This window comes from Mercenaria mercenaria, chromosome 1 (assembly GCF_021730395.1).
Source record: "Mercenaria mercenaria strain notata chromosome 1, MADL_Memer_1, whole genome shotgun sequence".
Taxonomy (NCBI): domain Eukaryota; kingdom Metazoa; phylum Mollusca; class Bivalvia; order Venerida; family Veneridae; genus Mercenaria; species Mercenaria mercenaria.
Window position 1 is genome coordinate 85,767,752 of NC_069361.1, and position 14,502 is coordinate 85,782,253.

The 14,502-nt window shown below is 34.3% G+C and overlaps 1 long non-coding RNA gene across 1 annotated transcript; it reads right to left on the minus strand.

The window, feature by feature from the left end:
• Positions 1-2,003: 2,003 nt before the first annotated feature.
• Positions 2,004-14,064, minus strand: LOC123531712 (uncharacterized). Its single transcript, XR_008372781.1, has 4 exons — positions 13,979-14,064; positions 4,402-4,540; positions 3,641-3,729; positions 2,004-2,758 (listed from the first exon to the last, which is right to left on the minus strand). It is a non-coding gene; the product is annotated as an uncharacterized LOC123531712 (long non-coding RNA).
• Positions 14,065-14,502: the final 438 nt, after the last annotated feature.

The window sequence follows — 14,502 nt, forward strand, 5'->3', positions numbered from 1 at the left end:
TCACAATATACGCCCGTCACAGCAAATTTCTTTACACTAGCACCTGTATTTGCAAATGGAATTTTAATTTTCTAGTTGTTTACAATGTTTTTTTTTTTTAGAAATTATTGTAATTCTTTTATTTTTCTAAGTCCACAAAAAAAATCCTTACCAGGTAGAGATACCTTAAAATACACCCAAAATTTGAAAGTAACATCAATGTTGTACCACAGAAAAGTGGTCTTGGTTTTTCCCTACGGTCAATTATAAAAAAGTTACAATGTAAGTTATTTATAGTAACAACTAAGGGAAGTTAATCTTTAAAGAGAAAAAAAAAAAAAAAAAAAAAAAAATCAAAAAAAAAAATTACAAGTCCACACAAAAATCCTTACCAGGTAGAGATAGCTCAAAATACACCTCAGAATTGGATGTAACATGCATGTTGTACTACAGAAAAGTGGTCTCGATTTTTCCCTACGACTTGTAATGAAAAAGTTACAATATAAGCTATTTATAGTAACAGCAAAGGGAAGTAATTCAAAAGAAGGGACCAGTGCATGACACTCCGTCTCATGATGGTGTACAACTGTGCCAAGTTACATCAAAATCCCTCCATGCATGAAGTAGAAATGCTGCGGACAAAGTCATTCTTGTATCTGACCTTTGGCCTCTAAGTGTGACCTTGACCTTAGACCTAGGGACCTGGTTCTTGCGCACGACACTCTGTCTCATGCTTGTGAACATTTGTGCCAAGTTGTATCAAAATCCCTCAATGCATGAAGAAGAAATGCTCCGGACAAAGTTTTCATTCTTGTATCCTTGACCTCTAAGTGTGACATTGACCTTACCCCTAGGGACCTGGTTCTTGCGCAAGACACTCCGTCTCATGATGGTGAACAATTGTGCCAAGCTACATCTAAGTCCTTTCATGCATGAAGAAGATATGCTCCGGACAAAGTTTTCATACTTGTATCCTTTGACCTCTAAGTGTGACCTTGACCTTAGACCTAGGGACCTTGTTCTTGCGCATGACACTCCCTCTCATTATGGTGAACAACTGTGCCAAGTGATATCAAAATCCTTCCATGCATGAAGAAGATATGCTCCGGACAAAGTCATTCTTGAATTTTTCATTCTTGTATCCCTTGGCCTCTAAGTGTGACCTTGACCTTAGACCTAGGGACCTGGTTTTTGCGCATGACACTCCGTCTCATGATGATGAACAATTGTGCCAACTTTCATCAAAATCCCTCCATGCATGAAGAAGATATGCTCCGGACAAAGTCATTCTTGAATTTGACCTTTGACCTCTAAGTGTGACCTTGACCTTAGACCTAGGGACCTGGTTCTTGCGCATGACACTCCGTCTCATGATGGTGAACAACTGTGCCAAGTTTCATCAAAATCCCTCCATGCATGTAGAAGATATGCTCCGGACAAGGTCTGTGGACGCCGCCCGCCCGCCTGCCCATCCGCCCGCCAGGGGCGTTCCCTTAATACGTCCCATTTTTCAACGGGCGTATAGAAAGTGGAAACTTCAAAGCCACACATCAAACAGTTTTCACAAAACATGGACTGGTAAGAAATTGTACCAATTTCCAAGTCCAAAAAGAGTCATAATTTAGCCAAAATACTTGTAAGAGTTATGTACTCTTACCTACAGATACAGACTATGGTATAATAATAATCAAGTGATAAAAGTTTCAAAGTCATATGTCAAACAGTTTACACAAAATATGACCTAGTAGGAAATAAAAGGTACCCTAATTCAGCAAAAGTCCTTGATGGAGTTATGTGCCCTTGCCTAAAAGTGGATATGGTGATGATAACAAGTGTTGAAAGTTTCAAACCTTTATCCCCAAAGATTTTGCCAAAATGTAAACTGGTACCAAAAACTTAACCAAGGTGTGACGCAAAGCTGATGCCATATCGAGTAGGATAGCTATTCTTATAGTTCAAATAGTAAAGTTATAAAGGTCCAATTGCGGCATCTTTTATGCAGTTTCCGAAAATGATTTTAATAAAAAATCTTGCAAAAAAGTTCTATGTAGAACAATCTGAACAAAATACATTTTTTTTTCATATATAACTTTCAGCCAGGTCATTTAATATTGATTTATGTGACAAATTATTTTAATTATTCTTAAAATCACTACAAATGGAGTCTGCCCATCACTTAGCTTGAAACAACATTAACCTTAACCGACAAATTCTTGATTTTGCCTTGTGAACAAGTAATCTAATCCATTCACAAAAATATTAAGAATAAATAAAGTAAAGTATAAGTGTAATGGACTGGCAAAACAATGAACAAACAACTGCAAATTTTTGAAAAACAATTCATTGTGCATAAAACTTTTTTTCTTGAGATACTATTTGAAATTTCTTCACCTTGTAGAATTTTAAATTATCTGAAAAAAATTCCAATAACACTGTGCATCCTGAAAATGAATTGGATACAAGTTCTTCAGTTTTGTCTACAACAAAAAATCAAACTTAACTTGCACTGTTTTCACACATTTCATGTACATCACTTTTCAGCTGCATTTAGAATTTACTGAAAGATTCATTTTGTAAGTAGAACTGTTTTGCATTTAACACATTTTAAATTGAAATGTTTGTGTTTTAGAGCAGATTATACAGTATGTAAGTCATGATTTCTGCTATTTCACTATTTCAGATTTCCTTTTGAACTGGATTTCTATCTGACAGTGCATATATCAGTCACAGGCACTTCTCCCACTCCTAGCTCCCCTTCCTGGTCCTATGTCTACGCAGGCTGAAAATATACATTTTAACACACATGTAAACTTAAACGTTTTGTTAAAAACTAGAAGATGATCACACATATTAGAATTATGTATAAAGTTAAATGTATGGTAAGGAAATATTAGTGAGTAGTATTATCAAAACAATATTCACTCCTCTGCTGTATCTAGACTATTGCTATTTCTATTTTATGACAAATAACAAGTTTCATAACAGACACACATGTGTCAAGATGTTTAACTACAATACTGACTAAAGACACTGAATATCAAAACAAATAGTTGCAGGCTTTACTTTTTTATCCTGCAGTTACACAAGTACTAGGCTAGAGGTTGCATTTCTCCTTACATCAAAAGAATAAATTTATTAAGCAACAGACAGTCGTTATAAAAATCACATAAATTGGAGATAGGCAACCTAAAATTTTATAAAAAATCCGTCGAATAATGAGGAAACATTACAAAGTACCTGCCGCGTATATGGTACCAAAGTTACATGTACGTGCGTTGGCTTTTCGACTAGTTAGGTACACAGTACCAAGAAAACAATGCATTGGCAGTTTCATCCTTGCAAGTATTTTCTCAGAAAAAAAAGCAAAGTAACCATCACATATAACACTGACTGACTGTTTTTATTAGATTGTAACTGAAGGTGACGGTGTATCATTTTTAATGCATGACATACTAATTTCTTTACTTTATCACAAAGTTTATACGGTAATACAGTGGGTGGGATAGCGCCGATGTCGTGAATTCATTTCGGACATATTGAGTTTTCAAAATTTCTGGAGCCCTGAATACATTGGACGGGTTCATTCAAATGCTAGAATTTCTATTCTTACTAACACCATTCTCACGTAAGTATGATCAAATATCATTTCTTAAATATTTACCCTTCAAGATCGAAAACAATGTTGTCCTTTCTTTCCCAGTTTGCTTTTCCTCTGATGTTAACATGGTCATTATTTTCATTGTCATCAACCTGTGAAACAGAATGAATTTGGTGATAAAAAGTTAATAAAAAAAGGTACAATTTGAATCTATATCACTAAAAATTAAATCAATAAGACAAGTATGCCAAGTAGCAGAATGTTGAGCCCGCCAGCTGTCAAGTGGACCTTGGACCTAGGGACCTGGTTCTTGCGAATGACACTCCGTCTCATAATGGTGAACATTCATGCCAAATTACATCAAAATCCCACCATGCATGAAGAAGAACTGCTCCGGACAAACTTCAGTATGACCGTAGGCCTCTTAACTGTGACCTTGACCTTTGAGACAGGAACATGGGGTTTACGCATGACACACCTTCTCACTTAGGTAAACATTCATGCCAAATATAAACAAGATTGGTTCATGCATAAGTTATGGTCCGGACAAAATCAGACAGACACAAGCACATACATCAAAAGTGGCGACTATATCGAGCTCACCGCAAGTGCGCTCAACAAAAACTTGACACTAGACAAATACAACTCTTACATAATCATTATTTTTCATTCTCTTAAAGTATTCTTCTAAATTTAAAACATGCACAAAAATGCTTGTGAAACGCGATTCAGATGAGTTTCAGTTAAGTTCACGCATATTTTATTCAAGAGGAAGTAAAAAACAGGTAATATCTGTATGGAAACTTTATTCCAATATTACTTACTTATCAAACACCATGATATCCTTGTACAGCTAGAAATTGTGCCACTGGCCCATGAGTAAGTGTTGTATATAAGCAGAAGATAAAGATTCTATTCACAGTCCCTCAGAGATGTTCTTCCAACAGCAGACAACATGGAAATCTGTCAACAGCAAAATATTTCAAATTAGAGCTACCTTGTAATAATCTACATTTTAAGCACACACAACATAAAATAAATTTTGAGAATTTACTGTCTTGCATTTTAGATGTAAACAACTAATTTACGGTTAACCTTTAGCCTACTAGCAACAAGTGATTCTGCCTTTGCGACCAGTGCATACATGCCATATTTTCAGACGGTCAATAAGGGAGTTTTGCCTCAGCAGGGCTTTTTTTAAGGGAGATTTGGGTAAAAATAAGGGAGATTTTTATTCGTTCACTTTTTACGCGCTAAATAGCCGTTTTCATGAAAAAATCATCAAGTTTTTTTTACATTGAATTGATGAGTGGAGCCAACAGTTGTGTACAGAATGCATGATTATTACTTATAGCACTTAACTTAATCCAAGGAAATTCAGAATTCCATGAAAGATTGAACCAGGAACTTTGTTTTTGCTTTATGTGTTGATGCTTCTGCATCTGGGGAGAGTGATCTTTTTGACATGACATGTTTAAGCATACAATACTCAAAAGATTAAATTGCGGAGATATCATGTCAAAACAGTCTTTTAAGGGCAGTCATTTCTTTACATGTATTTAACCTGGGAATTGTTCTGTTAATTAGTGACATCTGTGCAGGCAGATCATGGTCTGCACTGTTCGCTATTCAGTCAGTAAATTTTCAGTGAACACCCCTTCGAAAATTAGATGGTACTGTCCAAACTGAACGATGGATCAGTTCATTTTAGAAACTTAGCAGGGTAAAGGTTAATGAAAACTTATGCCTGACTAAACTCAGACATACCAAAGTTTTTGTAAAACAGATCCTAGGTTTTCTGCACGAGGCATATATGTAACTAGTCAAAATAATTCGCCGTTCAGATTGTTTTATATTTGTGACAGGCAATCTAAACGTCAAAACTTTGAAGGACCAAAATAATGGAATATAAATCACAGTACACAGTCATGTAAAGTTATTGGTTTCGTTTTCGCATATTTGCATGTAGAGACATGGTAAACTTTAATCGTGTACATGTACAGTACATACAAACATTTAAATCACCGGAAAATTAGTCATTTTGGATATATTATTTGATAATTTTGGCATAAATCATTGAGAAATTGAATCCCTGTTCAATACATGTAAATTTATTTGAATGTATGACTAATGTTTGAAAATAATCGGCATTTAAACCTATAGCATGTAAAGCGTTGGCAGCGATGAAAATTTCATCGGAAATTGCTTCAACTATTTTGGTCTTTCGAGTGTTTGACGCAAGTGGGGATACTGCCCATATGAAAAAATTATCCCAACATTTCCTAGGATCGCATCAAATTAGTTGGACTATTATCACGGCCTGTAAACACTGACTCGTCCTCTTTGAGGAGATGAGTTGAAAAAAGAGCCAATGATACTTCCGAGGAGGCGCTAATGAGCGGAACTTCATGCAGAATGTAAACAAAGAAGAAGGGTGAGTTGATTGTTTCCTTTCTCAGATAAATGTAAGTCCCTATTTCAAAAAATAGCCAATGTAGTTCCACTCAGAAATGATTATACTTTTTATATATGCAGGCCATTTTGCAAGGTAAATGCATTCCCAACCTCAACCCCAACTCCTTGGACATTTCGACCCCATTCAATGATATGCCTGAAAAACATCTAAGAATGCCGTCATTATTATAATTAAGCTTTAATTTAAACTGAATTGAGCAATTTCAAAATGTAGTAACGCTTAATTACCTATTAAAATGTTAAAATACGATTATTTTCGCGAAAGTCAGATTTTTTTTACGAAAATGAGCCATATTTGTCTAAATTTCTTTATTTTCTAAAATTCTTTTCTTAATTTCTTAAAGACTATATTAGTACATGCCTTCATATGAAAAATGAGTGATTTTTATCTCACAATAACGAAATAATCATCAATTATAAATTATTTAAAAAAAAAAAAAAGATTTTTAAATCATGGGCCGATTTCGCTGATTTTAATTATGAAAATAACTTTAATAAAGTCAAACCTTTAATACCTCTTTATATATTTATTTATTTTATTTTTTTATTTATTTATTTTTTTGGGGTGAAAGATTTTTTTTTTTTGGTGAAAGATATAATTGCATTTCATTTTTATGGGATTCAACCAAATATAAATAATTATAATCTAACTCAAAGAAGTTTAAGATGTCACCGTCTTCATTATATTGATATTTAAAATCATAATTAGAAAAACGTGTTCTTTTGATTGGATTATCACACCTTGATTAATTGTTTGTTGATATAGTCAGCACGTGTATATTTATCTGCAGTGCGCATTGCAATTAACAATCAATTAAGCGATTGTGGTGACATCGGATATTTATAAACATGTGTCAACATTATCTTTAATTTGGGCGAAAATGTAAAGAAAACAATAGGAAGTTAAACAACATATTGCTTATTTTCGCATTTAATGTTATTTTCGTAAGCGATTTTGACGCACACATTTTTGCACAGTATTATTTTGCTTTACAGAATACAGAATATGATTTTTGTTATTTACAAACTGCTCTTTTCTTTTCTATGAACGACATTCCTTCCAGTTGTAAAATATCAAATCCCCGTTACTGCAAAATATAAGAATATGTGAGTACTGTTCTGTTAAAAACGGGGAAAAAATTATTATCATATTTCATATCTGTAAGGAAAATGTAGCAGCCGTATTACTTTTTTCTATATTAAATATTTTAGCAAATACACGTGATTTAAAGTATGATTTTAAAAGTATGATTTTAACAAACCGGAATCCACCTAAAAACCGGGATACACCGGAATTCATTTTCCATAACCGGAATACACCTGTTTTTTGTAAGTTAAAGGTATTTTTGAAGTTTTTTTTTTTTTAAATAATTCAATCATATATATCATAAATGAATAAAATACGAATTTCATATATATCATAAATGAATAAAATACGAAAGGAAAATAAAATAAGTTCACGCAAAATGACTTTATACGAGACTGAAATTCGGCGACCGCGCGGGAAATTTCCATTACCAAAATACACCCTTATTTTATTAATAAATGGTATTTTTTGTAGGGTTTATTGCAGAAATCATTCGTGTATAATATAAACAATAAGTTTAAGAAGGATAAATAAAATTACTTAACGCTAAACGATTTTATAAGACATTGAAATTCGGCGACCACGCGGGAAATTGCCATAACCGAAATACACCCGTATTTCTTCAACAAATTGTATTTTTGAAGTGATTTATGACAGAATTCAAACAAATATATCATAAATTATTATTTTTCAAAAGGAAATTAAAATTCTTTTGCGCGTTACGTCTTGTACCTGATTGAAAATCGGCGTGCGCACTGGAAATTTGTGCATTCGGAATTTCCATGTCCTAAAATTCTCTAATGTACACAGGTATTTCTTTAATAAATCGTAATTTTAGGGTTTATGATAGAATTCAATCATATCTCAAATAAATAATTTATTTACAAAAGGAAAATAAAATGCGCAAAGCGTTTTTATACGAAGCTGAAAATTTGTTGAGCGCACGGGAAATTTGCGCACTCGTGGATGAACCACAATCGCCATAATTTTGTTAGCTTTTAAATTAAATAAAAGCTTATCATATTCAACTGCACTTACCTTGTTAGACATTATTTGTCACATGTCACTTGTGTGTGCTTACAAATATACTGATTAATTGATGTAATCAATAGGTGTGATAATCCAATCAAACTCTATCAGGACTAATCAGAGGCACATGTTTGTTACGCCGCATATATTCAAACACAGGAGCCTGAAATTCTATCTATAATGCTCCAAAATGGCTAAATATAAAAATGACCCCTCCTATATATATAAAAAAAGAACAGGAATGAAACAAAACCGTACGCCGCCCACTTTGTGTAAACAAGAAATTTCGAAAAACAGCAAAGCATCTATATACGAGCGGTCTTATTTTGAAGAGGACAAAAAAATCTACTAGAAACACTGCTTACTGTAAACTGTCTTCCTTTTAACTAACACAAAATCATCATTTTCAATACATTTTCGTTCATCGCCGAAACCATTGCGTGACGTCACATACATGTACCTGTTTCACAGCCTCGCAGTTAATCGAGACGAGAACAAATGCCGTATCCGTGCGCGGTCACAGAAAGGAGCATAACATTGTATCGAAAAATGTCACAAACTGAAGCAATTTCCCTGGCTGTAAAAGGTAAACCCCTTGAAGGATTTTCATCAAACTTGGGTCAAATGATCACCTTATCAAGAACTCATGAGTCAGCCATGTCAACTGAAGGTCAAGGTCACAACTGAAGGTCAAAGGTTTCAGCTCTGTATCTCCTAAACCCCTTGAAGGATTTTCATTAAACTTGGGTCAAATGATCACCTCATCAAGACGTTGTGCAGAATTCATGAGTCAGCCATGTCAGTTCAAGGTCAAGGTCACAGCTAAAATCAAAGGTTTACCCTTTCACTATCCATAGCAGTGGCGGGGGATTTAGCTGTTTTTCAGACTGCCTTGTTGCCATTAGTTTGTAGCAGTAAAACAGCAATGACTGAAGACTGTTTTAACAGTTAGAAAAATATTACAGTTGTATTATCAAAAGTCGAAACGGAAAAACACGAGTACACGGATAATGTGCGCCTGTGTTGTTTTTTTTTTTTCGGTGACAAGATAAGAAAAGACGTATTTTCTATACGTGTGTATCATTTTTGTATGTTTTGGATCTACAGTCATTTTTTCAACGGTAGCGTGCATTTACCCTAGCATGTGTTCCTGTATTATGTGCCAGTTCTATGTGCCAGTACAACTTTACCACATGCATCAGATGTGGAGGACGAATGATTTCAGACACAATGTTTAATCATGTATTTATGTGCGTGCGTGCGGTCGTGCGTGCGTGCGAGCATGTGTGCGTGTGTGTTTATTCTAATATCGTTAAAGCATATAATTAGCCCCAATGTTTACTTTTCAGGAAACAAAAATTTGCTTTTGCGGTCTCCGATTCCCAAAACACTGCTTCTTAAAGAAGGTGCTCCTGTTATTTTGATAAAGAATTTAGCTGGAAGACTTTTTAATGGACAACGAGGAATTGTTCATAAACTATCAAATGGATTGCCGCCAGTTATAAATTTTAATGGTGAACTACATGAAATGAAACCGGAAATCTTTGAAATATTTGATGCGAGTCAAAATAAAATATTAGCGTCACGTTCGCAAATACCAATCATTCTAGCTTTTGCTATGACTGTTCACCGAGCTCAGGGACAGACAATTGAAAACCTGGAAATTGACAGTTCCTCATTTTTTGCACCAGGAAAATTGGGGGTAGCTATTGGAAGGGCCGTGTGCAAGAAAGGACTTTCTATAAAGAATTTAAATATGACTGCTGCGTTCATGAAACATCAAAGTTCAGTTTATGAATTTTATGAAAAACCATTTAATGCAGTTGAAGCCGATTTGTCGTGTTGTTCAGGGATTTTGGGTGAATGCATTGACGAGCATTCAAATAAACAATGCAGTGAGACGGACATATATCTTTCTGGCAAGGACATAGATACAGAACAATGGTCAGAAATGGAACTACCACGTTCAGCTTGCCCATTTAATATACATGAATTTATAGCTGCAAATAAATCTTCTGAATTCGTGACTCTTCTTTCATCAGACTTTATTTCATCAGAGCAATTTGTGGATCACATGGAGTATATTCACTTTAAAGTAGACGCATGTTTAGAAGATGACACTAGCAAAAATACGAAATGGATGCTTTCATACAAAAATTTAAACGACTTCCTTGTAGGACAAGAACATCTTAATAGCATTAGAAAGTTGTTCAACGTAAATGAATTGACCAAACTTCAAAATAAAATGTCGTCAAAACTTGCCTTCTGGATAACGGACAAAATCATAAAAGAGAAAGTGCAGACTGTTGTTTCAACCCAGTCAGAATCATCAACCTCCAATGAGCAATCATTAACAGAAGCTGGATCCGCCAAATTACGGTATATTGCTGGTGTTTGCGTTCATAAAATCAGAAACAGGTTAAGGAATTCTGTTGAAAAAAATCTTGGCAAAATGAACAGAACAAGTAAACTAACCAGACAAATGAGTTATAAGAAAGAAAAAATGCTGAAAACTCTATCACTTTCAGAGGACAGTGTGGATCAAACAGACTCTTCTTTATCCGAAATAGAATTCAAGCAAAACAAATCTCGCGGACTAACTGTTGTTAACGATGCACTGTTCAATTTCTTCAAAAAAATGCACTTCTCATTACAAACACAATTAACGTCTGAAAATCTTCACTTAAATATTGATAGAATTCACACCATTTGCAGAAATCGAATTGATAATGATAGCTCTTTAATGTGTTGTTGGATAAGTTTATTCAGTTCAGTAGAGGAAGACAGTGTTGAGGATGAAATTTTTCTGGTATTATTGGCAGAGTTATATCAGTCCATTAGCGAGCATTTTATAAGACTTTCAATAGTAGATAGTTTGAAAGAGTTCAAACGTATTATTCCAAGAAAAAAAAAGCAAGCCTTAAGGACGAAAATCCAAGCTTTGGGGGAAAGAAATGCGGGTCATAAGAAATTGAATACAACTGAAAATCGCGATAAAGATGGTAAAAAAAGAAGGAAAAATGAAACTGGAGGGAAAAGTAAGAAAACAAAAACCACAGAAACTAGAGAAGATGTATTTCTATGCCCTTGCTGTGATAATGTCTGCGAAGAACAGCCGATAGATCTTGACGGTGAAAGCATAGGCTGTGATAAATGTGACCAGTGGTATCACTATGGGTGTGTTGGGCTGACTGGTGATGAATCATTTTTACGTAAAAGTGCAAGTACCTGGTTCTGTCCATTCTGCAGCAAGAAAGGCAAGGGTAGGGGTAAAACTACAAAGAAATGATTTTCACGGGTTTCACTGAAATTTGATTTGTACAAAACACTTCTAAATACCAGTGATCAAAGTATGTTTATAATGGTTAGTATAGCTGAAAATGTGTGACACTACAGACAGCTAAAATATCCCTAACTCTGCACTTGATTATTTTATATATCCTTCTCTGTCTCTGTATGTGTGTCAAGATGTCGGCCGCTCAATCCGGAGGTTGAGGGTACGAACCCCACTGGGGTCACGACCGTACCTTCTCGTAAGACACCAGTACTGGTTTATCTGGGAAGCGGGCTCGAAAGTGACTTGATAAGTGTCAAGTTTTCTTCACAATCGAGCTAAAATATATAAGTATAAACTAAGATACTTGCAAAAAGAAAACTCTGTTGTCGTATTTTACTACATTATTCCATATTTTGATGCATACAAGTGATTTATATGTAGCTAAGGGCACCTACGGTCATTCTTGCTGAAAGACGTATGACATTAAATTGTAAAAAGAGTGACTAATACATTTTTATAGATGTAATATTTTATTGTTGTAAAAGAAACATAAAATGAATATAGTACCCAACTGTTAAAGGAGTGACTAAAACACTTTTATAGATGTAATATTAATTGTTACGAAAGGTCTACGTTTTATTACATTACAATATTCCACTCATTAAGCCATAGAGACATCAAGTTCTTGAGATATTAAACGCAGCTTGAATTCAGCTAGAGATGAGTTTCAATGGCCGAGTCATTATTTTTTAATATTTTTGTTCTCTGATACTTGGAGCTCTACTCAAGAAAGCATGCGAGTAACTAGTAATAGGTATGTGGTTCTACAAACGAGGCAATACTTTGCCGAAATCCAGGTGAGTCATGAGCTGAATTGTGTCGAAAAAAAGTCAAAACAGTTGTGAAGAATCTTATTTCCGCCACTAAATATGTTGTACTCCGATATGTGACGGGATAAAACTTCGTGGGTATTCAATAAGGACCGTTTCACTATTTTCAATTTAAATTAATACCCGTATTTGTTTACTCTCAAACTGTTACGTAGTACTTTTTTACACCTCAAGTATTAAATTAAATATACGATACTTATTATTATAAAACAGACTAAAACGCGAGGGTTCCCTGTACGGGATTTAGCAGGTACTTTGTGGTAAAATATCCATGTGTTATTAAATGACTATGTGTCACAACAAATTAAGGGTCAAATGCAACATTTTTATAAAAAACACAGGATTTCCATACCATATCGCAGCGCTCAGGTTATCTGATCTGCCATAATAAAAAATAGTCACTTTGGAAGTTTCCAATTTTTAAATTTCCCTCCAGTGAATAATGGAGTTACTTCCCCTTTTGTTTACGTTTTTGTTTTGAAAATATTAGTTTAATACATTGACAAACAAATGCAAATATATAATTTTTATTCATGGAAAAATGAACAATAAAATATAGAACATAAACAATATCTTACCTTTATTTTTTTGTCGAAGTGAAAGTACATCGAATTAACTGCGAGGCTGTGAAACAGGTACATGTATGTGACGTCACGCAATGGTTTCGGCGATGAACGAAAATGTATTGAAAATGATGATTTTGTGTTAGTTAAAAGGAAGACAGTTTACAGTAAGCAGTGTTTCTAGTAGATTTTTTTGTCCTCTTCAAAATAAGACCGCTCGTATATAGATGCTTTGCTGTTTTTCAAAATTTCTTGTTTACACAAAGTGGGCGGGGTACGGTTTTGTTTCATTCCTGTTCTTTTTTATATATATAGGAGGGGTCATTTTTATATTTAGCCATTTTGGAGCATTATAGATAGAATTTCAGGCTCCTGTGATTCAAAGGACATTAATTGTGCTTTGGCAATAAATGCAGTAAACATTTTTATATTCATATATAAACATGATATAATTCTTTTAAAAACTGATTTTTCATAATATATTTTCTTCTTAAGTTATCAAATTAAACAGTAAGAAATAATTCAATTAGTTCCAATAATTAACATACGGCCGGTCCTTTCCGGTCAGCGCGGTTTATTCACTGACATGTATTTTGTGTATGATTTATTTAAAAATAGAATATTTATATAGATCTATATATCATGTATATTCATATTTTGTAAAATATGCAAAATGGAAGAAATATAAAATGAAAACATACAACTATTTCTAAGGGGTCGAAATGTCTTGGGGTCGAAATGTCTTTGGGGTCGAATTGTCCAAGAAAATTAAATTTTGGGGTTGAAATGTCTTGGGGTCGAAATGTCTTGTGGTCGAAACGTCCAAGATTCCATACAAATTACCGGTAATACCTAGACAAGCTTACTGTCGCTGAGCGGCTGCTTTTTAATTTCTGACTTTTGCAGCCACCGCGACGTTACAGTTTGAACGTCACAATATAAAACAAACTGTATACGTCGGATTAGTTCGACTACGGTAATACCGCGAAAATATATGACAATATAAGTTATAGCTATAACTTCAACAGTTTTAGAAACGTCATGACAAAAAAATAACTGCTGTAAAAACTAACAACATACCTACAGGTGGAGAAGCCATGATTTGACATATAATCTGCACAGGGCGCTTTTTAAATACTTCCACGAGTTTTCAAAACTCCGATCAAGGTCAAAGGGAAGTAACAGTTTTCCCATAGACTTACATTGTAATGTTTTGGGTTATAGCCCTTTCCTAACATTTAAACTTTTGATGCCACCTACCCAGGGTGAAAGAACTATTCAAGACCTAAAAGAAAACAGCCAGAAATATACATGTTGACCATCATTTTTGGGCACTTTTTTCACCCGCAAGTCAGTAACCCCCAGTCCGGCAGTGAATTTTTGTTTACATTGCATGAAAATACCAAATCACTAAAACAAGCAAAATTTTCAAACAAAATACACTTCAAATATTTTTTCCTCCATTAATCATGGCTTAGAACTTCAATTTAAGAAATAAAACAGTTTTCAAACATATTCAACAGATATTTCACCAATGAGAGACCACTTTACATCTTAAATATTTGTCTCGGAATACCATATACTTTTTCAACCAATCAAAGGCC